The sequence below is a fragment of the Mobula hypostoma genome, chromosome 19 (assembly GCF_963921235.1).
Source record: "Mobula hypostoma chromosome 19, sMobHyp1.1, whole genome shotgun sequence".
In the NCBI taxonomy this organism is placed as follows: Eukaryota; Metazoa; Chordata; class Chondrichthyes; order Myliobatiformes; family Myliobatidae; genus Mobula; species Mobula hypostoma.
This window is the reverse complement of record NC_086115.1, coordinates 35,334,237-35,361,782: the sequence shown is the minus strand read 5'-3', so window position 1 is coordinate 35,361,782 and position 27,546 is coordinate 35,334,237. Positions and strand designations below refer to the sequence as shown.

The 27,546-nt window shown below is 39.8% G+C and overlaps 1 protein-coding gene across 5 annotated transcripts in view; it reads right to left on the bottom strand.

Annotated features, from left to right (window-relative positions):
- Nucleotides 1-27,546, bottom strand: part of pcgf5b (polycomb group ring finger 5b) — a 160,377-nt gene that overhangs the window by 103,200 nt on the left and 29,631 nt on the right. The window lies entirely within an intron of this gene.

Here is a 27,546-nt window from a genome sequence, read left to right as displayed (position 1 = left end):
GGAAGCATCCACCTGCATCGCTGTCAGCTTCTCCCCCAGCAGAGCAGGGCGGATGGTGTTGAACGCACTGGAGAAGTCAAAAAACATGACCCTCATGACCCTGGCTTGTCCAGGTAGGCGTAGACACGGTTCAGCAGGTAGACGATGGCATCCTCAACTCCTAGTCAGGGCTGGTAGGCAAACTGGAGGGGATCTAAGTGTGGCCTGACCATAGGCCGGAGCAGCTCCAGCTGGAATAAAAATTCCAGCTGTGTAGCAGCAAAGATTTATTCTTGTATTAAAAGCTTCTTGCAATAAAAGTCAACATGATTTTCCTTACTTGCTGCACTGCATGTTAACTTTCAGTGATTCATGCACAAGAACATGAGTCCTTCTGTAAACCAACACCTTACACTCTCACAAATTCTATAATACTCAATGTTCCTATTTTTGTCCTGTCACAATAGGTGACATCAATGTTTTCCACATTGTTATGAACCATCCATGCCCACTTACTTAAGGCTGACTCTTCCTCATCCACCAAGCTATTTTACATCCTCCTCACAAACTACACTGTTCCCAGCTTTGCACTCTCAGTAAATGTACATGTATTACACCCAGTTCCCCCTTCTAAATCACTGATAGATATTGCAAGCAAATGGGTGCAGCAAGGATCAGCAACAGCGCCAAACTAATTTCAGCCTCACAGACCCACGATGACCAATTTATTCCTATTTTGTTTCCTGTCCATTAACCACTCCATATCAGTAACACACACAAAATATTTGTTTAATGTCTCTGTCATTTCCTTATTCCCTAATAACTTTGTCTCAAACTCTAAGATCGTCAAATGAATTCAGCTGACCTTTGTCCTTTGTACAAATCTATAGAAGCCTTTAGAGTTTGTGTTTATGCTTCTCACTAGATTAAGAAGGGAAAGTAGAAACAGGATTAATTTATAGGACGTACTTTGCGATTTTGTGGTACATAGAACAGTACAGGCCCACAATATTGTGCCAACCCTCAAACCCTGCCTCCCATATAACCCCCCACCTTAAATTCATCCATATACCTGTCTAGTAGTCTCTTAAATTTCACTCGTGTGTCTGCCTCGACCATTGACTCGGGCAGTGCATTCCACACACCAACCACCCTCTGAGTAAAAAAAACCTTCCTCTAATATCCCCCTTGAACTTCCCACCCCTTACCTTAAAGCCATGTCCTCTTGTATTGAGCAGTGGTGCCCTGGGGAAGAGGCGCTGGCTATCCACTCTATCTATTCCTCTTAATATCTTGTATACTTCTATCATGTCTCCTCTCATCCACCTTCTCTCCAAAGGGTAAAGCCCTAGCTCCCTTAATCGCTATCATAATCCATACTCTCTAAACCAGGCAACATCCTGGTAAATCTCCTCTGTACCTTTTCCAATGCGTCCACATCCTTTCTATAGTGAGGCGACCAGAACTGGACACAGTACTCCAAGTGTGGCCTAACCAGAGTTTTATAGAGCTGCATCATTACATCGCGACTCTTAAACTCTATCCCTCGACTTATGAAAGCTAACACCCCATAAGCTTTCTTAACTACCCTATCTACCTGTGAGGCAACTTTCAGGGATCTGCGGACATGTACCCCCAGATCCCTCTGCTCCTCCACACTACCAAGTATCCTGCCATTTACTTTGTACTCTGCCTTGGAGTTTGTCCTTCCAAAACGTACCACCTCACACTTCTCCGGGTTGAACTCCATCTGCCACTTCTCAGCCCACTTCTGCAACCTATCAATGTCTCTCTGCAATCTTCGACAATTCTCTACACTATCTACACCACCACCAACCTTTGAGTTGTCTGCAAACCTGCCAACCCACCCTTCTACCCCCACATCCAGTAGAGGTCCCAGAACCGATCCTTGTGGGACACCACTAGTCACAATCCTCCAATCCGAATGTACTCCCTCCACCACGACCCTCTGCTTTCTGCAGGCAAGCCAATTCTGAATCCACCTGGCCAAACTTCCCTGGATCCCATTCCTTCTGACTTTCTGAATAAGCCTACCGTATGGAACCTTGTCAAATGCCTTACTAAAATCCATGTAGATCACATCCACTGCACTACCCTCATCTATATTCCTGGTCACCTCCTCAAAGAACTCCATCAGGTTTGTTAGACATGATCTGCCCTTCACAAAGCCATGCTGACTGTTCCTGATCAGACCATGATTCTCTAAATGCCCATAGATCCTATCTCTAAGAACTTTTTCCAACAGCTTTCCCACCACAGATGTAAGGCTCACTGGTCTATAATTACCCGGACTATCCCTACTACCTTTTTTGAACAAGGGGACAACATTTGCCTCCCTCCAATCCTCTGGTACCATTCCCGTGGACAACAAGGACATAAAGATCCTAGCCAGAGGCTCAGCAATCTCTTCCCAACATCTTTCATCAACATCTGTGTGAGTTCGCGTTCACAGAAAATTAAAAGCTGCAGCACTAGAAATTTGAAAAACAAGGAAATGCAAGAAACACTCATCACATAAGGCTGCATCAATGCAAAACCAAGTTAAAATTTCAGATCCTAGGTCGTTTATTAGTACCAATCTAATAAAGAGTCATTCAGCTGAAAATGTTAACTCTGTTGCCTTTCCTATCAATGCTGCCTGATCTAATGAATGTTTCCCACTAATTCAGTGTTTACCTCAGGCTTATTATACTTTTATTGGCAATATTATAAACTTCTTCCTTTGATCTACAACTATCTTTAACATATCTCATCAACCACAGGTGGACCACATATCCTGTTGGGTTTAGTGACTTCTGTTGTAAAAGATGCATTAATTCTTTAAAGGTTAGCCATTGCTTGTTTGCTGTCATGTCTTTTAAGGTAATTTGCAAATTCACCACAGCCACTTCTCATCTCACTCCTTTGTAACTTGTGTTTTTAGATTTACGACCCTGGTTTCAGGTTGAGTAAAATCTTTTGTAATCTTAACATAAAATCTACATCTACCTCGTTGAATTACTAAGAATTCTGTGCATCTCAATAAAGCTACCTCTCATATTACTAAACTCTGATGAATAAAGACACAGCCTACTCACTCCTCTTCATATTACATCATTCCCATCAAAGGAACCAACTTGATGAATCTTCAGTGCACTCTCTCTTTAGCAAATATATCTGTCCATAATACTAGAAACTAAAAGTGTACATAAATACTCCAGGTGTGGTTTCAATGGGGTCCTATATAAATTGTAATAAGGCAACTTTACTCATATTCAAACCCTCTAATAATAAAAGCCAACATATTGTTTGTATTCTAATTATCTGCTGAATCTGCCTATTAGTTTTTAATAACTTGTGTAGAAGGCAGCAGGTCCCTTTGGATATCAACATTTCTCCATCTTCTGCTACAAACACGTTTATTCAAAGAAAATTAAACCCTCACTTTTCCACATTGTACTTCATCCACCATGTTTTCCACCACTTTATCTCTACCCTCTTGAAACCTCTTTGCATCCTTATCACTATAACATTCCCAGTGTGTGCAACTACCAGAAAATTTGCAAAAGTGTTACACTTGGCCCTCCCTGCATATTATAAATTGGTTTATTATTGCCACGTATACCGCTATACTATAAACTGCTTTGCATGCCATTCATACAGATGATTTCGTCACATCAGTACATCAAGGTTTTACAGACTGCAGAATGTACGTAGTACTACAGTTATAGAAAAAGTGTAGTGCAGGCTGACAGAAAGGTGCAAGACAATAACAAAGCATATTGGTAGATAGCTAATGAATAGCTGAGATCCAGGCACAGATGCCTGGGATACCCCACAACTTTGTAGCCTGCTAACCTGCAAAGGATCAGTTAAATCCATTTTGTTAATCAATTTTCTTTCCAGGCTAATTTATTACCTCAATACCACCTGCTTGAACCTTGTTCATCAACCTCCTGTGTAAAACAAGCCTTCTATATCAAACTGCCTTATCATCAAACAGCCTTCTATAAATCTAAATCCACTAATTTCCTTTTATCTACTCTACAAATGCCAAAGAACTCAAATCAATTAGTCAAACATGATTCTACTCAATCATTAGCTTCCCAAGAATCTTGACATCACATAACTTATAAAAATTGTAAAGGAGCAGACAAAAGCCAAAGGAAAAATAAATAAATCTCCCCCCCCCCCAAGATTCAGCCCTTGGTGTAATGTAACAGTCAAAATATTGAAGACAACATGGACAGTTGAGATTGTTTGTCATGTGGTTTGCCAGTTGCTGATCAATGGAGATATGCAAGTTAGAATTGGTCATTCTAGCAATCAATGCAGTTTTGAAAGAGAAGTCAAAAACCCCAGGAGTGCCCCTATCTGCCACGTTCACTATTCCACATACTTGTTCAGTCTTCAGCAGAATGCCACTGTAACCTCCCAAGTGCAGTGATGCATAACAAACTAGGATTTATAGTTGTGCCTGAGAATATGGTCACAACCACACAGACACAATTGCAAAGATGTCAACTGAATTTGTTCTCAGCCAATAATGTGCTTGATATTCAGAAAATACAAAAACTATTAAACCGTCTAATGTTGTTCTAAATTTAGAACAAAAATATTTTTGAACAAATAAAGCTTTAAATAATTTTAAAAAACAAGTAAACCTAATCTATGCAAATTACTTAATTACACCAAAGCTGCTCTTGCTCATGAAAATAAATGGACAAAATCTGGCACAGATTCAGCAGACAGATTTCTTTGCATCACTAATAGAGCAACTTCACAATTAGATTTCCTCATAGAATCCAATGGCCAAGTTAGGGCACAGTTGGCAAAATCCCAGCGAACAGCAGCCAGCAGATTTGGGGCTTCTGTTTAATATGAGAGCCCTACACTTGTTCCACTAACACAGAAATGTGAACACTTTTGGTAACACTATATCTACTCATCTTGCAAATAAGACCGAGAGGTACAGGTCAGGGAGACCTTTTCAAATTTATACCTGGTTCTACTAACCTGGGAAAGTACTGTGATGTCTATTTGTAAAATACCAAGTTTTGCTGGATTCTGCTGTTTACTTTCTATGACATAAAGGTTATTTTTAACACAATCGTATTAACTCCAGATGCTACAGTCACAGTTGTCAGAATCATGTTCATAGCTTTTATCTTATTAAGTGGTATTTCAGGGGTGGTGAACCTATGACATATCTGCCCAAGATGGCATGCACAAAAATTTTGTTGGCACACAGCCAGCATGCAATGCCACCCCTCGATTCTTCAAACTCCACCCATAATAAAAATATATACTGATCATCCTTACTGCCGAATGAAGCAGTAAATTTTTATATATATATAACCCAAAAGCAGTGAGCTGTTTTCACAGGAAAAGTTTCATGCTGGCTTTCATGCTGGTTGTGAGAACACACAATGTTAGATGATACATTTTGAAATCTTCGCAGACCTCAAGTACATATTATTTGGACAGTAAATGGGTGGACCAGTTGGCATTAGCTTCACCTGAATTATATATTTTTTTCTTTTGTCATTTCTAAGTGAACAGTGGATATTTAGCAAATATTGTAAGTAGTTTATTTTATTTTTTATTTCGTGATGCGGAATAGGCCCTTCCAGCCCTTCAAGCCACGCTGCCACAAACCCCTGATTTAACCCTAGCCTTATCATGGGACAATTTACAATGACCAATTAATCAGTACAGCTTTGGACTGCAGGAGGAAACCCACGCATTCACAGGGAGGACTCACAAACTCTCTACAAAGGACGCCGGGATTGAATGCCGACACCATATGCCGTAATAGCATCGCCCTAACCGCTACCCTACTGCAGTGCCCACAGATAGAGTAACATTAGACAAAATTAATTTGGAAATGCTACAGTGAATTGATATCAATAATTTTGAAATTGATTTATAATCCGCTCAATATGAAAGCAAATGTCAACTTAAGAGGTGAAGTAGAAAACACTGAAAGAGATGGGTCAGTGACTAGATCAAAGCATAAAAACTCAGACAAAGAGGTTCTGAAACGCTGAAGTTCCATTCCTGAAATTTCTAACTGTCTGAGAAATTGTGCAATGGCAATATTTAACAGCAGTTTCATCAACATTTTCATGCAAGTCCTTGCGTACAGTAATGAACTTGATCAACTCTAATTATAGGAACAGACCGACTGATGATTCTAGTGCAATGTACATAGATTTCCTTTTTAAAGTTTATAATTATTGTTACTAACTCATTAATCTCTGCTGAAAATTGCCATGGCATGCTGGAGAATTTTTTTTAAAAGATTATCGCCAATTTGGGCACATGTTCTTGACCCGCACCCCTGATTTAAAGAAAGAAGCAATATTGCGATGAACGTGGTTGGAATTGTTAAGATTTGTATTTTTCCGAGGTGCAATCTTCAACACTTTATTTGTTAATTCCATGAAGATCCCCTGTGACAAACGCTCCTAAAATCCTTCTATCACTCAGTTCCAACCACTCGTAAACTGTGGTTTATTTCATTCCGGAGAACAGAAAACCGCAGCCTAAGTACATATTTGGAATACCTTCTTCCGCAGGAAAATAAGAAATCTTATCATTAAGAAATTAAAGTTCTTTTGGTGCTGATCCAGCAAAATAATAGCTTTATTTACATTTAAAGTTTGTCCATACAGATGACAGTGAGTTATTGAAACATGTATTTATAAATCTAAGCATTCTAGAATTACAATCAATATATAGTAATAGCGAATTGGATATGTTCATGAACTGGTAATATCTTGACAGGCCATCACTGGGTTATGCAAAGAGCTGATGATTTCATTACTGTTCACCATTAAGAAAAGCTGCTTTTGCACACATCACTCCTTTGCTAAAATCACTTTAAATCAAACATCTTAGTATATCTATTTCATCTTACCAATGGAGACTGCTTTATACTCCTTTGAGATTCACAATCAATTCAATCTAGTTACTTCAATAAATGTTGTTGTTATATCCATTCTCTCACTGATATTGCACTCACAACAAATTTATATATGCAATGTGGAAACCTGTGAAACCTCTAACTATCACGGTTTGAAAGAATGGCAATTCTTTGATTGTAAATTGGCATTTACCCCGTTTTATCTTTCGGATTCAAAGTCATTAATATCATAAAAATTGATATAATAAAAAGTGGCAATCTTAGCAAGGTACCATGGAAAACCTTTCTTAATTATCTCAAAGGATCATTGATAGTGAAAGCAAAAATAGTTGTTATCTAAAAATTAGGCAGACCTATTCGCAAACTGATAGTAAGGCAGATCATGGAAGTAGCATATCATATTTCTGGTCCTGAATAACTCAAACTAGAGATGGGACAATATCCCATTGTATGCATAGAATTACCACACCTTGCTCAGGAAATTAAAAGATCCCATTTACTTTGGCCATGATCCTAAAAGTTGCATCAGAATCAGACATTTCAATGCCATATTTTACCAGCATCAGAATGGATATAGCAAAATTGTTGAAGCAGTTTTAGAATCAATTGATCACAGCAACTAAAGACATTAGCTTTCTTTGGCAGATGTACATCCAAATATCGAAACATACACTGAAATACGTGGTTTTGCGCCAACGACCAACACAATCCGAACATTGTGCTGGGTCATCCCACAAGTGCAGCCACACTTCCAGTGTCAACATAGCATACCCTCAACTTATTACCCCCAAGCTGTACACCTTTGGAAAGTGGAAGGAAACCCACACAGTCACAGGGACAGCATACAAACTCCTTACAGACAGCAGTGGGAATCAAACTCCAATCGGTCATTGCTGGTGCTGTAAAGCAATTGCTTTAGCTGCTACACTTCTGTGCTGCCACTTGATGGAAGTGCCCAAGAGTAAGATGAAATGAAGGCATCCAAAAAGTATTGCTGGGATTTATAACATCATACAGCTGCAAACCCTAAACACCACTGGAGATGCAAACACATGGTGAAAACCGACAGTAATCCTTAAAGATCTTTTCTTCACACATTTAAATTACATCCTTGATCTTGGTATAGCTGGTGGAGCCTATTTGAAGTCCAGTATCATATCCCACCAACCTCTAATTAATTAAAGCCAAGGAATTCCCATCATAGGAAGTGCTAGCCCCATCTTAATTGCATCACTAGCTCTATATATATGGAGATAGGTGCTGTCCTTTACAAGGCTGTTCAGATTGCCCAACACAGATTATGAGCTCGCACTTGTACATCAATAGAGTCAAGCAAGTTAAACCAAATACAAGAGGTGGAATGGGAAATGAATGGGAGCACAGACATTTAGAAGGCTTGTAGAAGTAAAAGGAATTGTAGAGGTGAAAGAGGAATTGTACGGCTGGGAGGGTATAGACAATGTTGCAAGATCATGTTGAGATTTGAAAATATGGATCTGGTCTTTACAGTCGTTAAATTGTCCCATGAGGACTTGTGTATGTCACAGATAATTAGCCAAGTCAAGCATCAAATAAACTCTGAAATTCTGCAACCCTACAGAGTTTTATAGTTTAGTCATTTAGTTGCCAGACACCAGTGTCAATTTCTTAATTTGACCAGTGCTAGAAAACAGGGCAAGTAAACACAACATACTGATTTGCATTCCAGCAGTGAGCCCTTCGAATAAGACCATCACTAAAACTTTCTGCTTTGTTGCCATTTTGCCTACAATTTTGAGCATGGTCTTTGAGCTCAAACTAATCTGGAAAGGATGTTTCAAGGAGGAAACTCATCTGTCAGGACAAGTAAAATAAAAATGGGTTTATGCATCCTGTTGCTTGTAAACACATATTATTTTTACTAAACTGACAAATGTGCCAACTATTCCTCTTCCCCAGAGAGATAGGTCACATATCATGGTACCCCTATAAGGAAACATTATTGCAGTCTTCAAAGACTTTCTACAAAGAAAACCTCTCAGTGGAGACAAGAACTTGATGCTCATTTCTAAATAGCCCTTGACCTTAGTTGCACCTGGTACACTTTCCAGAGACGTCATGGAGATAGTTATATTTAATAGAAAAATAACTTTTAAAAATCGGTCAAATATCTGAAATAAAAATCGCACAATACCATTTACTAAGGGTCAATTTGAATCACTTAGTGAAAACCAACCTCTCCTTAATCAGAAAGAAATGGGTGGCAGCAGATGGAGAGCATTCTGCCTGGATGTCGACTGAGGTTAGTCCACATGGATCTGTTTTGGGACTCCTATTCTTTGTGATTTTTATAAATGACTTGGGTGGGGAAGTGAAAGGGTGGATTAGTAAGTTTCAAGATGACATGAGGAATGAAGATGTTGTTGATAATATAGGGTTATTTAAGGCTATAATGCGATATAGACAGGATGCAGAGCTGAGCTGAGAGGTGGCTGATTGAGTTCAGTCCAGAAAAGTGTGAAGTGATACGAAGTTCAAAGTAAATTAAATATTCACTATATACAACTATGAGATTCATTTTATTATTGCCGTACTCAATAACAATAATAAGATCAAGGGAAGACTGCACCAACTTGGGTGTTCAAACAGCGTGCAAAACATAACACAAAAAGAAATAACAAATAAATAAACAATAAGTAGTGAGAACTTGAGATGAAGAGTCCTTAAAAGTGAGTTTATGGGTTGTGGGAACAATTCAATGATGGAGCTAATGAAGTTGAGTGAAGTTAGCCCCTTTAGATCAACAGACTGATGGGTGAGAGGTAATAACTGTTCCTGAAGCTGGTGGTGTGATTCCTGAGGCTCCTTCTACCTGATGGCAGCAAGTAGTAAGCATGACTGGGGTGGTGGGGGTCCCTGATGACGGATGCTGATTTCCTGTGACAATGCTTCGTATAGATGTGCTCAACATGGGGAGATCTTCACTTGTGTTGGACTGGGCCATATCCACTACTTTTTCTAGGATTTTCTGTTCAAGGGAAATGGTTCAACAGCAGATCAAGCTGTGACGCAGCCAATCAATATACTCTCTGTCACACATCCATAAAACTTTGTCAAAGTTTCAGATGTCATTCTGAATCTTCACAAACAGCCAAGGAAGTAGAGGTGCTGCCATGTTTTCTTCATAATTGCACTTACCCAGGACAGGTCCTCTGAAATAATACGACCAAGGAATTTAAAGTAGCTCATCCTCTCCACCTCTGATCCTCCCGACGAGGACTGGCTCGTGGACCTCTGGTTTTCTCCTTCTGAAGTTGATAATTAGTTCCTTGGTCTTGGTAACATTGAGGATGAGGTTGTTGCTCTGGCCCCTCTCAGCCAGAGTTTCAATCTCCCTCCTGTATGCTCATTCATCACCACTTTCGATTCGGCCTTTGCCAGTGATGTCATCAGCAAACTTGAATATGGCACTGGAGCTATGCTTAGCCACACACTCATTACTGGAAGGTAAGTAAAGCAGGGGACTAAGCATATAGCCTTATGATACACCTACGCTGATGGCAATTGTGGAGATGCTGCCAATCCGAACTGACTGGGATCTGCAAGTCAGGAAATCCATGATCCAATTGCACAAGGGGGTATTGAAGTTAAGGTCTTGAAGCTTATTGATTAGTTTTGAGGGGATGATAGTATTTAATGCTGAGCTGTAGTCAATAAAGAGTATCCTGATGTATGGACCTTTGCTATCCAGATGTTCCAAGGTTGAGTGAAGAGCTAATGAGATGGCATCTGCTGTGGGCCTGTTGCTCCTGCAGGCAAATTGGAGTGGATTCAAGTTGCTTCTCAGGCAGGAGTTGATATGTTTTATCACCAACCCCTCAAAACAGTTCAACACTGTGGATGTAAGTGCTACAGGGTGACAGTCATTGAGACAGGTCATCACATTCTTCTTAGGCAGCAGTACAAGTGAAGTGGCTTGAAGCAGGTGGGTACCTCAGACAACTGAAGCCAGAGGTTAAAGATCTCAATTAACAGTCCAGTCAGTTGATCAGCACAGGTTATTAGTACTTGACCAGGTACCCTATCTGGGCCAGATGCTTTTCGTGGCTTTGCCCTCTTGAAGGCTGCTCACACATTGGCCTCAAGAGGCTGGATTCACAGGGTCATTGGAGGCTGCGGGAGTTTGTGATGGTCCCTCCATTTTTTGACTGTCAAAGCAAGCATAGAAGGCATTGACCTCATCTGGAGGCAAAGCCCTATTGTCGCCTGTGTCACTTGATTTTACTATATAAGGAGGTGATAGCATTCAAGCCCTAACGCTGCTGTCTAGCATCCTTCGTTGATTTAAGTTTAGTCTGGAATTCCCACTTCACCCGTGATACGGCTTTCCGCAGATCACATCTGGACCTCTTATAACTTTCTTGGTCACTGGTCTTGAATGCATCTGACCTAGCCCCCAGCAGATTGCACATTTCATGGTTTATCCAGGGCTTCTGGTTGGGGAAGATTCTGCATGAATTTGTAAGGACACACAGCAGGTTTAATAAAGTGCATGGCAACCGTGGTGTATTCGTTCAGATCCACAAATGAGTCCTTGAACACAGCCCAGTCCACCGACTCGAAGCAATCCTATAGCCACTCTTCTGCCTCCCACAACCACCTTTTTGTTGCCCTAATCTCTGAAGCCTTGCTCTTTAGCCTCTGCCTGTATGCAGGTAATCCTCATCTTAGATACTAGAAAGTCTGCAGATGCTGGAAATCCAAAGCAACACACACAAAATGCTGGAGGAACTTAGCAAGTCATGCAGCATCCATAGAAATGAATAAACATTCAATGTTTCAGGCCGAGACCCTTCTTCAGGAGGGTCTTGTGTGTTGGGACCCCTGGTGCTACAGGTTATATGCTGATGGTAATTGCACAGGGTTTTCGTCAAACAAGCATGGTTGAAGTCCCCAGCTATGATTTGAGATGCATTTAGATGGAATGTTTCTTGTTTGGAAACAACATCATGCAATACCTCAAGTGCTGGATCATAGTCGGCTGCTGGTGGTAAGTAAACTGCAGTCAGGATTATGGAGGCAAATTCCCTAGGTAAATAGAATAGATGGCATTTGATTATTATGTGCTCAAGGTTGGAGAAACATGAGTTTGACAAAACTGCCACCATCAGAACACTAGCAAGAGTTTATCATGAAACACACACCTCCACCTTTGCCCTTTTCCGAATCAGCAGTATGGTCCATCATGTGAATCACGCCTTCGAATCTGATCACCGACTGCAAATTTGCTAACAACATGCTGGGTTGATGGGTCTCATTCTTCCGTGTTTCAGCCTGGCTTGGAGTTTCCCTCCTGCCTGCTTCCATCCATGGCAAGAAACCTTCATCCACTTAAAGGTGACGTAACTGTTTGCATGAGAGTTAATTTGGCTAAGTCCTTCAGAAGATCGTGAAATCAGTAGTCGATTTAAAAATACTTTGTGTAAAGGGAAATTACATGCTGCAGATTACAGTGAGAGTAATTCAAAAAAGGTATACACTTTGGAAGATCAAACTTGAAGGCAGAATACAAGGTCAATAGCAGGATTCTTTGCAGTGTTGAGGAACAGAGGGATTTTGGGGTTCAAATCCTTAGATCTCTCAAAATTGTCACACAAGTTGCTAGGGTGTTTAAGGCTTACGGTGTTCTGGCTTTCATTAGTTGAGGGGCTGAGTTCAGAAGCTGCAAAGTATTAGTGCAGCTCTGTAAAATGGGTTAGAACACACGTAGTGAGTTCAGTTCTGATCGCTTGATTACAGGAAGGATACAGAAGAGAGGTGCAGAGAAAATTTACCAGGATACTGCCTGGATTAGCTCCATGAACTAGGGCTTTTCTCTTTGGAGCGACAGAGGATGAGACCTGACTTGATAAAGGCGTATACCTGTACAATTATGAGAGAAATAGATAGAGTGGATAGTCAACACTTTTATCCCAAGGTGACAATGGCCAAAACTAGAGGACATGCGTTTAAAGTGAGTGGAAGAGAGTTTAGGGGAGAAGTCAGAGGTAGGTTTTTTTTTGGCCATACACAAAGAGTGGGGATGGTGTTAGCAGCTGCAACAATAGGGACATTTAAGGGACTCTTAGCTAGGCACATGAATGCAAGAAAATCAGGGGGTTATGGGCTGTGTGGGAGGGAGAAGATTTGATTGAATGTGGGGTACGTTTACATAGGTTACCACTTTGTGGGCCAAAGGGCTCATACTGTGCTGAATTATTCTACGTTCTAATGGAGACATCAACTTAGCACAGTTGGTAGCTCTCCGCTGCTCAGTCAGAAAATTGTGGATTAAGCCAGCACTTCAAGCAAACAATCTAAGCTAATTAGATAGAACATACTTAGAAAATCACTCTCACAGTACATTGCGTGTTATCTGGCATTTGTTCATAAAACATTTCTGCTGTCACGGTTCTACAGACTGACTGAAAATGAAGCAGCCATAAATCAAATATGAACAGATGAACATTTTACAAATACGTAGATAATGACGAGAAAGTAATCAATAATAGAAATAGTTGAATAATAGAAATAGCTGGTTATAACAGTAGGTGATTTTACCTTCGCTAATATTGCCAAAGTGCTTAAGATTCTGATGGGCTGGATTTTGTTAAGTATGCCCAGTAAAGTTTTCTCAATCAATGTAGAGGTCGTCCTACTCGAGAGAAGGCACACTGGACCTCCGATCAGGCAATGACTGAAGAGTCATTGAGACGAGTGATCATAATTCCTATAATTTTAAAAGTTATAGAGAAGGATAGGACCAGTCCACAAGTTAAAAATCCCACAATGGTGCAAAGTTAATTTCGATTTCAATAGACAGGTACTTGGAACGATTGATTGGGAGTGGATGCTTGCACATAATGCAACATATGGCAAGTTGGTGGCCTTTCACACAAGAGATATTGAGTGTTCAGGGCCATGTTCCTGTCAGGCTGGCAAGATTAGTAAACCCTTGTTCACAAGGGAATTGGGGCTCTGGTGAGGGGAAAAAGGAGGTAGATACAAATAGCTGGGATCAAACAAATCCTTACACCCAACAGGGAAACTGGGAAGACAAAAAGAAGGCATCAGAAAGCTTTGGCAAATAAGGTAAAAGAGAATCCCAAGAGATTCTGTAAGATCACAAGTTCAGTTTAAAGATTTATGTGGTCATCTACAAATGGAAGCATGGGAGAGGGTGGAAGTCTCAAGTATATTTCCCATTTGTATTTACCATGGAGGAGCCCAAGGTACTCAGTGATTTCAGGGAAAAGAATGGTGATGTCCTGAAACATACCCACATCATCTAAATTAACAATTTGGATGAGGACATAGACTGCATGGTTATTAAGTTGCTGGTGACACCAAAACTGGTGATACAGTGGATGGTTAAGAAGCTTATCTGAGATCACAACAGAATCTATATCAACTGGGAAAGTGGGCCAAGGAACCACAGATGGAATTTAACTTGGACAACCCTAAAGTGTTACATTTTTATAAGTTTAAATTTGGGCAAGACTTAACACATTAAATAGCAAAGCCCTGGAGCGTGCTGTAGAACAAAAAGACCTAGGGGTACAAGTACATAGTTCCCTAAAAGTGGCAACTCACATAGACAGGTGATGAAGGTGGTGTTTGGCATGCTTGCTTTCATTGTCAGAGCATTAAGTACTTCATGTCACACCTGTACAAGACATTGGTGAATCCACACTTAAAGTACTGCATGCAATTCTGGTCACCTGATGTCCTAATATATATAAAAAAAAGGATGCAGTAAAGATTCACAAGAATGTTACCAGCTCTAAAGGATATGGATTATAAAGTGAGACTGGATAGGCTGGGGCTTAATTTCCTGGAGTATAGGACACTGGTATGTAAAATCACGAATGACACAAAGTGAATGCTTTTACTGGGGTAGGGGAATCTAATACTAGAGGGCATACATTTAAGGTGAGAGGGGAGAAACTTAAAGGGGGCCCCAAGAGGCAACTGTTTCCCATGGCAAGAGTACAGGAAGAGCTGCCAAGGGAAGTGTTGAACATGGGCACAGTGACAATGTTGCAAAGACCTTTGGGCAGGTATGTGGATAGGAACAGACATTTAATCATTATAACTCAAGATAAGCTGTGGGTTCACAAGGACATGGAGCACTAGATCACTGTATCACCGGGCAGGCTGAAATTCTACAAAATACCCACTCCGACACTCTAACTGCTTTTCAAGGATGGTTTTCCATTTCCTTGTGTCGACAGCATCTACAAATTGCATATGCAGTAGTGAAACAACTTTTGAAACACAAGTTCAGCTGGACAATGACGTCAACCTCTACAAGGCGCAGAGATCAATCATGGATGCAAGGGAAGAGCACTACCTACAGAACAGAACTGACCTGTGACACAGTCGCTTGGTCAAGCAATATCCGGACTCCCTTTCTCATGGAGAAAGAAGCCTGACACCCAGATGTCTAACATAGGCAGTCTTTTCCAACTAGAAAGTTTTTGGAACATTTTCCTTGCCCTCAGCCCCTCGCTTTCCCAACGTCTCTTGTTTCTGGTCATGCCGGAGCCACAGATGGATCACAAAATGAAAGGTCCCGTGATTAGCAGGGAACAATTTCAGGTCAGCACTCACCTAGACTCTACACATGACTTGTATGAGCAGTGCTCTATCAAGCGAGTTATGATGAGCTCTGCTTCAAATTACTTCCTAAATCTACAAGTCATTAGTGATCACTTTAACTAATGCAGCTGCAAGGCAGAACTGTGCTGTTAAGCCTTGATTTTATGCGTGTTGTTCACACTTCTGTGATTCATTTTCACAGAAAAGTTACCAGTTGGACATTGCACATGGATCAACATCAGCCAAGCATATTAACCATATAACCATATAACAATTACAGCACGGAAACAGGCCATTTCGGCCCCTTCTAGTCCGTGCCGAACTCTTACTCTCACAATATTCTGCATTCTGCTCATATTCTGTGTTCAGTGCATACTGCAGGTACATTGCATACATAGACAAGGCAAAACACACAAAATGCTGGAGAACTCAACATCTCAGGCAGCATCCATAGACATTTCAAGCACAGATCAGAATCAGATTCAGGTTTATTATCACCTGCATGTGACGTCAAATTTGTTAACTTAGCCGCAGCAGTTCAGTGCAATACATAATCTAGCAGAGAGATAAAAATAAATAAAACATAACAAAAAAAAACGTAAATCAATTACATATATTGAATAGATTATTAAAAAATGTGCAAAAACAGAAATACTGTATATTTAAAAAAGTGAGATAGTGTCCAAAGCTTCAATGTCCATTTAGAAATCGGACGGCAGAGGGGAAGAAGCTGTTCCTGAATCACTGAGTGTGTGCCTTCAGGCTTCTGTATCTACTTCCTGATGGTAACAGTGAGAAAAGGGCATGCCCTGGGTGCAGGTGGTCTTTAACAATGGACGCTGCCTTTCTGAGACACAGCTCCCTAAAGATGTTCTGGGTACTTTGTAGGCTAGTACCCAAGATAGAGTTTCACAACCTTCTGCAGCTTCTTTCGGTCCTGTGCAGTAGCCCCTCCATACCAGACAGTGATGCAGCCTGTCAGAATGATCTCCACGATACAACTATAGAAGTTTTGGGTGTATTTGTTGACATGCCAAATCACTTCAAACTCCTAAAAAAGTATACCTGCTGTCTTGCCTTCTTTATGACTACATCAATATGTTGGGACCAGTTTAGATCCTCATTGATCTTGACACGCAGGAACTTGAAGCTGCTCACTCTCTCCACTTCTGATCCCTCTATGAGGATTGGTATGTGTTTCTTCATCTTACCCTTCAAGAAGTCCACAATCAACTCTTTCGTCTTACTGACGTTGAGTGCCAGGTTGTTGCTGCAGCACCATTCCACAAGTTGGCATATCTCATTCCTTTATGCCCTCTCATTACCACCTGAGAATCTACCAACAATGGTTGTATCATCGGCAAATTTGTAGATGGTATTTGAGCTATGCCTAGCCACACAGTCATGTGTATACAGAGAGTAGAGCATGGGCTAAGCACACACTCCTGAGGTGTGCCAGTGTTGATCGACAGCGAAGGGGATATGTTATCGCCAATTCCCACAGACTGTAGTCTTCCAGTCAGGAAGTCGAGGATCCAATTACAGAGGCCCAGGTTCTGCTACTTCTCAATCAGGATTGTGGGAATGACTGTATTAAATGCTGAGCTATAGTCGATGAACAGCATCCTGACAACGGTGTTTGTGTTGTCTAGGTGGTCTAAAGCCGTGTGGACAGCCATGGAGATTGCAGCTGCTGTTGACCTACTGTGACAATAGACAAATTGCAATGTGTCCAGGTCCTTGCTGAGGCAGGAGTTCAGTCTAGTCATAACCAACCTCTCAAAGCATTTCATCCGTGTCGATGTGAGTGCTACCAGGCAATAGTCGTTAAGGCAGCCCACATTATTCTTCTTTGGCACTGGTATAATTGTTGCCTTTTTGAAGCAAGTGGGAACTTCCGCCCACAGCAGTAAGAGGTTAAAAATGTCCTTGAATACTCCCATTAGTTGGTTGGCACAGATTTTCAGAGCCTTACCAGATACTCCATCGGGACTTTCTGCCTTGCAAGGGTTCACTCTCTTTAAAGACAGTCTAACATTGGCCTCTGAGACGGAGATCACAGGGTCACCAGGGATCTTCACAGCTGTAGTTGTATTCTCCCTTTCAAAGCACACATAGAAGGAGTTGAGTTCATCTGGTAGTGAAGCATCACTGCCATTCATACTACTGGGTTTCTCTTTGTAGGAAGTTATGTCTTGCAGTCCCTGCCAGAGTTGCCGTGCATCTGATATTGCCTCCAACCTCGTTCGAAATTGTTCCTTCGCCCTTGAAATAGCCCTCCACAAATCATACCTAGTTTCCTGTTACAGGCCTGAGTTGCCGGACTTGAATGCCACAGATCTAGCCTTCAGCAGACGACGTACCTCCAGATTCATCCACGGCTTTTGGTTTGGGAATATACAGCAAGTCTTTGTAGGCACACACTCATCCACACAGGTTTTAATGAAGTCGGTAACAACTGCAGCATACTCATCCAGATTCAAAGATGAATCCCTGAATACAGTCCAGTCCACCAATTCAAAGCAGTCCTGTAGGCACTCCTGCGCTTCCCTTGTCCAAATCTTCTTGGTCCTCACTACTGGTGCTGCAGTCTTCAGTGTCTGCCTATACTTAGGGAGTAGGAGTTCAGCGAGGTGATCGGACTTCTTGAAGTGAAAGTGTGGAATAGCACAGTAGGAATTCTTGATGATGGAGTAGGAATGGTCCAGTGTGTTGTTTCCTCTAGTATTGCAGGGCAGGGAACATCGCAAGTGATCTGCTAATGGTAATTGCTTAGTGATTTTTTTCAGACTGGCCTTGTTAAATTTTCCTAAACGATGGTGAAGGCATTAGGGTGTGCTGTTCCTTCATTAGGATTCATTTCCATAGATGCTGTCTGACCTTCTGAGTTCCTCCAGTACTTTTTTGTGGATTTCCTTGAATTTCCAGCATCTGCAGATTTTGTGTTTATGACATGCATAGAAAATGTAGGTTAAGGTTACTCCAATCATGTCTTGTTATCAATTTTACATATTAAATCAGTCACATCTCATTTAAAAAATGTTCACCTTTCTAGCCCAAGTTGTGCAGATCTGGAGAATAGAATAGAAACAGCCAAATCAAAATCACCAATTATCAATCTAGTTAAATTATAAACAGTTATGTTTTGCTCAGTTTAGAGAATGTGCATCCGTGTAAATAGGCATTTCAGTAACAATCTGAATTTAAAACTATTAAAATTAGTTTTTTTGACAAATCTTCTGGAAAGCAGTCAGAAAATGTGCTGTTACCAACAATGATTCCATACTTGTTACAGGTGAATTAGTTTCTAAATATTTGCTATTAAGTGAAAGAAAATCAGAAGGTTCTAACACCAAAGACAAAAAAGCATTGTATCTCAGAAAAACAATGCTTCTTGAAGGCAACTAGTTTAAAGCAGTGTTTTTGATCAACAGTACAGTATGACATTGTATTTATGATTTATTCAAGTCCTAGTATATTTCTTACTTTGTAAGAGATACCAAATTTGCTGAATATGTTTTGTACTTTGAAAATAAAAACAAATTGTAACAGCAGCCATGTTTATTTTTTCCCAATAAGGTAGGATGGAATTTGTATATTTATTTATGTAGCAATATTAACCGCCAGAATAACACTAGTCCTTCAAATAAAACAAATACAACTATTTATGAAACAGTTTTGAATGTAAACATGCCACCAGAAGGTACAGAAAGAGACTGAGTGGGTTGGAACTCTTTCAGTAGAACAGAATTTTGTTTATCTACAAATGATGGCAGCAGAAATATTGCATTCAAGTTTGAAGGAAAGATTTAAATAAAAATTAAAAGTCTGTTTATACATGAAAGACTAACTTTTATTTTTGAAGCTTTATTTGCCACAATGCACCAGCTCTAAACAATTTGAAAGCAAAAGGAGCTACTTCCCCATTTTACATATAGAAAATAGTTTCTAAAGAAAACACAACATGCAATGGAAACTTTTGATTGATGTACAAAAGATAGTATTTTTTCAGGAACCAATTTAAGAAATTCTTGAAAGACATTTATATTTGTCACATTTCATTTCCAGATATTGTTGCTAAAAACATCCACACTTCACCTATTTTCAGAACCTCATAGCAACTAACCCAACCCACCATAAAGGGGAGGAAGAAATGGCCTACCTTCTTTGAAAATCCAATCATATTTCATTGTAGCCAAGCTGCATCCTAAATTACATTCTTGAAAAATGAATATTGAGTGGCACCCTATGTGGTGATTTTGAAGGTATCATGTTTTATCACTTCTGTGCCTCATCCCAAATTTCACTTATTAAGAGGACATTTAGAGTGACAATTTGTTCCATTTGAAAAAGTGGAAACTTAAAAACATGCACAAGATTCTCAAAACACTCTAGTAAATACACAGCATCACCCCCACTTTACATTATTTCCTACTTATATTGCTAAGAATATTTTCAGTACAGTATGTGTTACACATTTACACTTCAAATTATACATCATTGCTGAATCAGTCAAATCTCCCACACCCACTGACGTAACCCACTGTCCCAGCATCCTCTGCAATGATGCTTCTTCCTAGTCTGCTCTCTCTCACACACACTTTGACTGCAATAGCGCTTGTTCTTTCTACATTTCAATCACAACATACAAGCTTAAGCCTTGTAACACAACATTGGCTGGCTAGTGTAAGCCAAGTGAGAGCAGTACCAAAGGTATAGGAAAGGCACATAAACCCACAGAACTGTGTACAAATCAGTCACTGGATGTAAAAATGGAGATTATACATTGCCATATGAGAGGTGAATGTTCAATAGACACAGGCCATACATAGAACATGCCCCTAATGATTGTACTGCTGTAAGGCTAAATAAAATACATGATCGTGGCAAGGTAGCATTAAAGCAGTCATAAATATAACTATGGATAAAATTAAAAGTATGCCTGTGGTGTGGATAAAGGATCCCGGCAATCAAAGTACACCACTTAGCTTGTGTCATAATTCAGGAGGGAACCTCATGTCTAAATGCAGATTTACATAAATTCTTTGGAGAAGCAAAGAAGAAAGAAAAACTTTACAGCTGCCTGTATTTGGATATGCTGATTCAAGTCAAGAAAATACATTAGGTAGAGACTATGGAAAATCCTGGATGATCCAGCCAGTCCTGGATGTTGCTGAAATACATACTGTTTATTATGAATTACTATAGATTGCACATTTAGACAGAGGCATAACGTAAAGATTTTTACTCATGTATGTGAAAGATGTAAGAAATAAAGTCAATTCAATTCATTCAATGTAACAGGAAAAGGCAGCACTTATCCAAATTTTCAATGTCAATGAACCTACATGCCCACCCTCTTCCTTCACATAATTTTCTCCCAAAAATCCTCTCCAATCAAGCCAAACAAGTGTACATCACCTAATCTTTCAAGTAAGATTACATTAATTACTAAGGCAATCAAAAAGTTTGAATACTTGTGAGTACAAAGTGGAAAACCATAAGGATTCAATACTTATCCTTTTTTTTTAATTAGACTTTCAAAGAGACTTTAGTGCTAATGCCCTTCTTCCCACCATTATTTATATGTATTCTTACTGGAGAAATTTATTTGCTATATGAATTTCCAGTTTCTATCTGACACATGTCCTCTGAATAGAACACAATTTGACAAAGATAGAAACAAAATTACTTATGAAAGCTAGAAATCTTTCTCTTTAATGGATCCCCCACATGCACACAAGATCAAACAGCAATACTTGTGGAAACTGAAGGAGAGAGGTCGCGGTAGGGATGCAGAAGAAACTATAGATTTCCAATAGCGTCAACAACATTTGCCAAGTTCAGAGAACTCCACAAACCAGGTGCAGTATGACACAGATTTGTTGCACAGATGCCCGAGAAATTCTCTGGAATACAATCACTGGCATCTCTGAAGTCATGTATCATTCCAGCCAGTGAGTTGGTAATCTGAAAATGGCTCCATTAGCCGTATTAGTCCTGTTGATAATGTCCTGTTTACAAAACTTTAACTATCAATAACAAATACATTCACTTCATATAGAAATTTATTCCCATTGGAAAATTATTGGATTTGAGATGTGGTGAATGAAATAAAACTTTCAAGACTTCCCAAAGATGAAAACAAGAAGTAACCTTTTTCATGAAACATATCATATTTAAGGTGCTTGGTTAGGATGTGAAATCCAATAATGCTGATGGACAATAAAAGAATGTACTTAACCAAACCAGCACGCTGTAACTAGTGCCAAAGGTCAAACTGTCTACAGAGATCAGAACCCATTCTTTCATCTGTGCAAGTAGGCCATTAGAAATGTTGGCTACACTCAGAAAGTGAAAAAATAAATCACCTGGTTAAGTTAATCCAAAGACATACATATGTAATTATTTATTTTTTAATTGAAGTTTAGTTTTATCTCATCTTATTCCTAACATTCTTCAACGTTGCTCAATATAAAATACAGATTCCACCATATGTATATGGTAAATGCACCCCTACTTCCTTAGGGATTTGGGAAGATTCAGCATGACATCTAAAACCTTTGATAAACTTCAACAGATGAGTAGTGGAGAGCATATTGACTGGCTACATCGCAGCCTGATATGGAAACAGGCACTTGAATGGAAAATCCTACCAAAAGCAGTGGATGCGATTCAGTCCATCATGGGTAGATGCCCTCCCCACCACTGAGCACATCAACATGAAAGGCTGTTACAGGAAAACAGCCATCATCATCAGGGATTTCCCCACCCACCCAGGAAATGCTCTCTTCTCGCTGCTGCCATCAGGAAGAAGGTACAGGGAGCACTCACATCACCAGGTTCAGGAGCAGTTATTAGCCCTCAACCATCAGGCCCTTGAACCAAAGGGGATAACTTCACTCGCCCCAACATTGAAATGTTCACAAAACCTAAGGACTCACATTCCATGACTCTTCATCTCATGTTCTCCATATTTATTGCCTATTTAGTATTATTATTATTCCTTTTTATATTTGCACTATTTGTTGTCCTCTGCACTCTGTGAACGCCAGGTTGGTGCGGTCTTTCACTAATTCTATCATGATTATTATTCTATTATAGATATATTGAGTATGCCCACCAGAAAATTAATCTCAGGGTTGTATATGGTGACATACATGTACTTTGATAATAAGTTTACTTTGAACATGTCTCAGGGATGATGACTAGCATAGTACCACTCATTTCATGTACTGTAGATTCTTAACCACTCCAATTATTAGCAAAACTCCACAATAATCATTCGTAATTTGGTCAGATATGATTGTGACATAGGCTCCACAGCACAACAAGGCTAAGCTCCAAAAAAATTAATTGAAGTCATTCATCATTCAAATTTTAAAACAGAAAGCAAAATAAATCCCCACCAAATCAGGTGGATATTTTGGTCCCAAATTGGGTAAAAATTGACTGAAATCTGTCCTAATGAAAGAAGACACAAGATGGTTTTCTAACAAACCAGAAGGGTGTGATAAATAAAATGTCACCATCTAAAAAGGCAGTGCAGCTGCATTTCAACTGATGCATAAGAAAAAGTTGAAGGTATTCAAGAATAAAATATAAACCAAATGTGAGAAATCTACATACCATAAAAGACAATCTATTAAAATGCATCAGTCTACTTTGAATGGATCAAGAAACAGAGGGAAGAACATTCACTCCAAGTGGTTTAGTAAGTATTCATTTGAAGTAGACAAGCTGTCACTCAGAAACCTGCAGAATCCAGATGCAAATAATGAAACTGATCGCACTCAGAGGTCTGTCCTACGGGAGACAGGGACTGGACACACACAGTAATCACCTTTGTTTCTTTAGTTCTAATTTTCATCAACTCTGCGATATGGTACAGAAATGGAGAAGATATGCTAACAATTGTTTTCTCTCCTTCAAACAAATACACTCCAATTTTTAATGTGCTGACTCATGCATGGTTCTTCTATGGGAGAAATCCGATATTTACCCAATGTCGTGGGCAACTAAAATATACACCATTATCATAATAATCTGAAAGAGTATGCTCAAAGCCTTCACTTTAGGCATCAACAGGCAAGTAAAGTTTTACTATGAAAAAAAGTTTCACACAGTTTGTTAACTGACAAAATACCGTGTTATCTTGCCTTGCCCAACACCCCTAATGGAGTGCATAATGTTCAAAAACCCAACTCACTTGATGTGTTCTAGAGACTCTTTCACAGCTGGTTTACCCTGAGCTTATGTGTTTCCCAAATTGTAATCCCATCAGTACAGTAATATGTGACAAGGGAAGCTTGGGAAGTAATAAATACACTGTAGGGATCAAAGTACTTCTTTACGTTTGTGCTGTTAAACTCAACCGTTAAAGCCAAAATAAAGTCGGCAGCATCCATTTATAGGAAATATTTGTTTCTGCCTATTCACAGTATCACAATTTCTAGTATTCCCACATAGGCTGCCCTCACTTTAATTTATATAGTAATCAGTATTAATTCCCAAGTCTCCTGATAAAAGCCTCATTGTCCCCATACAAACCCATAAAACATGCAGGGATGCATTTGTTCACAAACAGAAAAGTTGAAAGAGTATTCTGCATAGCATTGGAATTGCTTTTAACAACAGAGAAGGTATGCAATTATTTTTCCAAAATACTTGTAGCTTCTGGAAAGGGTCATCATTATAAAAATTATAATTTCATTTTGTGCTGCTACAGAATTTGGTCAGGGCTGCAACCAGGAATATACTTAATTCTTTAACATCACTGCTGCAGCTGTTATGTTGTACAAACGTGAATGACAGGCAGGACCAAATAACCTACTGCACTAACAACCTGGAGGTCAGAGTAACCGTGTGGCATCAAATATTCAGAGACTTCAGAGGGATAAAAGAGCATGAGAGGGTGGATGGAATTTAATGTGAACAATTGTGAGAGGGATCACCCACTCTGGTTGCAAAAGTAAGAACAGAATATTTTATTAAATGGTTAGAAATCAAATGTAGTTCTAGTCAGAGGAAGAAACCTCTGTGCCAGTAGACAAAGTATCACTGAAAGTTAACTTGTGGATACACCGTACAATTGGGAAAGCAAATAGTATTTTTTCTCTCTATCATAAGAAAATTTGAGTACAAGAATCTTGCTCCAAATATATGGGGCCCTGGTAAGACCATGTCTCAAATCCATGTCTCAGTATCGTCTTTCCAATCAAGGAAAGATGCAATTTCAATAAAGGGAATACAGTGAAGGTACAGCAGATTAATTCCTGAGATGGCAAATTTGTTGAAGAGGCTGAATATACCAGGCCTACACTCTCCTGATTTTAGATTAATGAGAGATGATCTCACTGAAATACCCAGAACTCTTGTTTGACTTTACAGGGTGGATATAGAGTTGATGATTCCCTGGCTGGAGTACCTAGACCAAGGATCATAGAGTCAGAATAAGAAGCCAAATATTCAGCACAATGGTAAAAACAAATTTCTTCATCCAGCAATTAGTGATTACAATTACCTGCACAACAGGGGCTGTGGAAGCCCAGTCACTGACTACGTTCATGATAGAAACAGGTGCATTTTTAGATATTTAGAGAATTATGGGGCATGAAGCTAGTGCAAAAAAGTGCCCCTCAAGTAGAAGATCTATCACACATTAAATGACAAAATTAGCATGGAAATAAATAGCCTACTTCTTTCTTTTTGAGTTTCCTAAGTTCTTACATGGGGATCAGAGGAAGGGAACTGGTTCACGGTATCAGAGTTAAGCAAAAGTCCATTTAGGGCAACAGCCAGGCACCAACTGAGCTGAAATACATGAGCAGCATGTCACAAAAATAGAACAATGCATAAACAATCATGCTGTCATTAGTACTCAGAATCTTAATTGCCTAATATGTTTCTACAGTATTACACAATTCAAGAGTAAAACATGGCAACCATTGTTACTGAGTTATTGTGCATCACCCCTAACTGTATCCAGCCAGCTCTTTACATCAGTCACTCTTGCACCCTTAAACTATTTTAAAGTCATAGAGCTGTACAGCACAGAAACAGGCCTACAGTCACCATGTTTATGCCAACTTTTTAGTCCTTCTACACTAACTCCACTTGCACCCATTAGCCGTGCTTATTTAAGTGCTTGCCTAAAAATGGCTCCTGAAGACCATAAGACAGTAAGATGTAGGAGCAGAATTAGGCCATTTAGCCCATCGAGTCCGCTTCACCATTTCATCATGGGCTGATCCAATTTTCCTCTCAGCCCCAATCACTTGCATTCTCCCTGTATCCCTTCATGCCCTGACCAATCATCAAGAGCCCATCAACCTCTGCCTTAAATATGCATAAAGAATTGGCCTCCACAGCAACATATAGTAACAAATTCCACAGATTCACCACTCAGACTAAAGAAATTTCCTCTCCATTCTAAAGGACCCCCTCTGTTCTGAAGCTGTATCCTCTGGTCTTAGACTCTCCCACCACAGGAAACATCCTCTCCAATCCACTCTAACCAGGCATTTCAACATTCAATAGGTTTCAAGGAATTCCAGTGAATACAGGTCCACAGCCATCAAATCCTCTTCTTATGACAAGCCATTCAATTCTGGAATCATTTCTGTGAACCTTCTTTGAAACCCCTTCAGTGTCAGCACACATCTTTATTAAGGGGTCCAAAACTGCTCTCCAAGTGTGGCCTCACCAGTACTTTATTTAATCTCAGTGTTAGATCCTTGCTCTTACATTCCAGTCCTCTTGAAATGAACGCCAACGTTTGCCTACCTCACCACAGACTCAACCTGCAAGCTAAAATTTAGGAAATCCTGTACAAGGACTCCCAAGACCCTTTAAGACTCAAATTTTTGAATTTTCTCTCCATTTAGAAAATAGTCTATTGTTCTATTTCTTCCATCAAAGTGCATGACCATACACTTCCCAACACTGTAATTCATCTGTCACTTCTTTGCCTATTCTCCTACACTGGCTAATTCCTTCTGTAGCTTCTCTACTTCCTTAAAAATTACCCATCTGTCCACCTAACTTCATATTATCTGCAAACTGCAACAAAGCCATCAATTCTATCATCCAAGTCATTGACATATAACGTAAAAAGAAGCAGTCCCACCATAGACCCCTGCGAAACACCACTGGCCAACCAGGAATGGCTCCCTTTATTCCCACTCTTTGTCTCCTGCCAATCAGCCACTGCTTTATCCATGTAAGTACCTTTCCTGTAATACCATAGGTGCTTAACTTGTTAAGCAGCCTCATGTGTGGCACCTTGTCACCTTCTGAAAATCTAAGTACACAACATCAACTGATTCTCCTTTGTCTATCCTGCTTGTTATTTCTTCAAAGAATTCCATCAGATTTGTAGATTCCAACAGATTTAAACAATTATATATCAAATTCTGCCACTTCCAGCTAACCATATTGTAAAATCAGCTTACCCCCAGTATTCCTTCAAAAAGTACTTCATCTTACCTTAAACCAAGCACTCCTATTTTAGATAGAATCTTTTAGCCACATCTACTCTGTCTATCATAATTTCATTTACCTTTCAATCGCTTTCATTCCAGAGAAAACAAACTTAGCCTACTCAACCTCTCACCATTACTAAAATGCTCCAATCCAGGCAACATCCTGAAGAATCTCTTCTACACTCTCTCTTGTACACTTTCCTCTGGGTTATGCAAAGGTCTTGTATTTTTTAAATTCTAATGCATTCCAATGGGTATGCAAAAAGAATGTGGTAGTGGGGCACCAATGAATGATTTGGTAATTAGTTCTCTATGTACTCTTCAGCCTGTATCTGGGTAGAAAAGAAATAGAAGGTGCAGAGTCCAGCATTTGGCCTGGCCACAGGAGGGTATATCACATGCCATCATTCATTTGACCTCAGCCTGCTGTAGAAGCACAAGTTCACTGGAGCCAATGACTTGGTTGTGGGGAGCACTGGAACCCTGGTTTTAAGTACTTTTTCTTTTTAAGAAGCTTAAGGAGATTTGGTGTGTCAC